This window comes from Dipodomys ordii, unplaced genomic scaffold (genome assembly GCF_000151885.1).
Source record: "Dipodomys ordii isolate 6190 unplaced genomic scaffold, Dord_2.0 Scaffold44, whole genome shotgun sequence".
Classification (NCBI taxonomy): Eukaryota; Metazoa; Chordata; class Mammalia; order Rodentia; family Heteromyidae; genus Dipodomys; species Dipodomys ordii.
Window position 1 is genome coordinate 1,854,888 of NW_012267260.1, and position 2,818 is coordinate 1,857,705.

The window sequence follows — 2,818 nt, forward strand, 5'->3', positions numbered from 1 at the left end:
CACACACCAGCACACAGCACACAGCACACAGCACACAGCACACAGCACACAGCACACACCACACACCACACAGCACACACCACACAGCACACAGCACACAGCACACAGCACACAGCACACACCACACAGCACACAGCACACACCACACAGCACACAGCACACACCACACAGCACACAGCACACAGCACACAGCACACACCACACACCACACAGCACACACCACACAGCACACAGCACACACCACGCGCCGCACTACCCACACACCACACAGCACACTACCCACACACCCCACACTAGCGTGCGGCACACGCAGACGCTCAGCGGGTCGCTCCATCCCTCCACACGGCTTCCGGCCCCAGAGCTCAATGCTGTTCTCACCCGAGGCAGTTTTTAAAGATACTTCTCCAGGAAATACACGTTTTTGACTCTGTAAAAGTCTTGACACATCACCCATTTGGTTAGACACATTCTAGTGTCTGAACCCAAAGAGTTTGGCTTCTTTTCCTGCCTTCAGTCCTCCAAAGACGGCCGGGGGATCAGCATGGGGGGCACAGACTCCAAAGAGGGCCGGGGGATCATCACACGGGGCACAGACTCCAAAGACGGCCGGGAGATCAGCATGGGGGGCACAGACTCCAAAGAGGGCCGGGGGATCAGCATGGGGGGCACAGACTCCAAAGAGGGCCACGGATCAGCATGGGGGGCACAGACTCCAAAGAGGGCCGGGGGATCATCACACGGGGCATGGAGAGGGTGGTGAACATCTCAGCCGACCTCAAGGAGCCGCTTGAGCCGAGGACACACAGTTCGAGCTGCAGCACTGACGGGCTTCCAGGACTTGGGGCGGGCCTCACCCGGACCCTGTCCTTGCCATGGATACACTGGAGGAGAAAATGTGGCTTCTCAGACCACTATTTACGGTGGGGGGGGTCAAAGAGTTTGAGGAGAGGGAGAACAGAGATGGGGAGATGGGAGATGGGGGGGAGGGATGGGAGAGGGAGGGGGAGAGGGAGGAGTGGGAAGGGGGGAAGGAGGAAAGGGAGGAGTGGGAAGGGGGGAGGGAGGGGAGAGGGAGGAGTGGGCAGGGGGAGGGAGGGGCTGGGGGGGAACAGACCTTTAATGCATGTACTGCGCTGGTTCAGGGCTTGGCACACACATCTTTTATGAACTGTCACCTCCTTCCCCTCTACAGACAGCTTAAAGCAAAGCAAGCGCCCGGCCTACAGGACTGGAGAAGAAAACTGCGCTGCGTTCTGACAAGACAGCTAAAAGATGGCGGATTAGTAGTTTCTGAGAAGACAATTGTTTACACGGGAGGCTGTTTCCTTTCCTGTCTTGGGGCCTCCGTCCCCACTGGCGGGTTCACAGGAACTAAATGGGCCTGAGGCTGGAAACGTCCTCTGTGGGAGACCTGTTTGAATAAACATGACGAAAGTGACCTCATGGTCTGGAGGGCTCGGTGCCGTCTGGTGTGGTCAGCTAGAGACGCGCGCTCTTCACCGGCCTGGGCAGCTCCGCACGCTCGGCTTTTGGTGATGTTGACGCCACACAGACTCCTGCAGAGTCCACAGCCTGGGAAAGGAGTCTTGGATCACACTGGGGTCTTGTGAACATATTAACGCTCATATCCTTCCTGTGCAAGGCAGGCTAGTAACTGTCAGGGAGCAGCCGCTGCTGCAGCCCTGGGTGTTAAACCTGCCCATGGCTTCCTTCACACTCATCTTTTCCACATACTCTTACTTTTTGCACGTTCTAATGGACTTTGTATTTGTCTGCTACAAGTGTCATTTTTAACACCAAATGGAACTTCAAAAATGATGGGGCAGCAAAAAGAGTTAAAAAGGGAGGGAAAGTAGAAAAGGAGGTGAAGCCAGGTGGAGGTCAGCATGCAATGTGGCCTCACCAGACACCTGGCCTCCCTGCAAAGTTGGACTCACAGCTCACAGAGCTGCCGCTAATCCCTCCAGCAGGTAGTCCGAGAAGGGAGAACAGGAAGAAGAAGGAGAAGGAGGAAGAGGAGGAGGAGGAGGAAGAAGAAGAAGAACCCAGCAAATGGTAAAATGTTCTTAAGATAAAAGCAAGCAAATGGAAGTCTGGCTGATACCAAATCCAGGCAGAAATCTTCTCTACACTCTGTCACTGGACTTAGGAGCGATTTCCCTGACAGTCTTAAGAAATGTAATATCCTGGGGATGTTTCTCTAAAGCAATCTCACTCCAGTGGGAAGAATGCTGGTGACTGAGGACAAGGCCCTGGAGTGCAGCTGCACCTCCGATGAGGGACGGAGCGCGGGCTCACTCTTACGGAGATGTGATGCTGTGGACACGTCCTGCGTGCTGGGCGGGCCGATGAGGGCAGGGACCAGAGAGAAACGCCAGTGACTCGAGCTACATGCAGGCGGGCAGACATTCTCCTCAAGGTAGGAACGAAGGGGTACGTGAGCCGCTCGCCGCCAGAGGCCCTGTCTGCACCAGGAGACCCAGAATCTCCGAGTCTCAACCCAAACCAACCGCTTGGAGAGGCGTCAGTGGGTCTACACTCACAGAGAGAATCTCAGGCAAAGATGCCAAAAGGGTCGGCAGCCTTGGCAGGGAAGCCTGGCTCAAAGGATGTCAACATGCAAAGAACGGGCTCACAGCACCTCGCCAGAGCGCTCACAGAACGCCCCGATGGCTCAGGAAGACCAGCTGAAGAATAGCAGGAGTGGGAGGAGGGCGCCGGGAAAGGCTGAGAGCTGGAGACACGGCTGCAGTTCTCAGGGCCACCACGCCTGACAAGGCTATTCCAAGAACGCCAAGGAAGGAGGGGGGGAGATGGG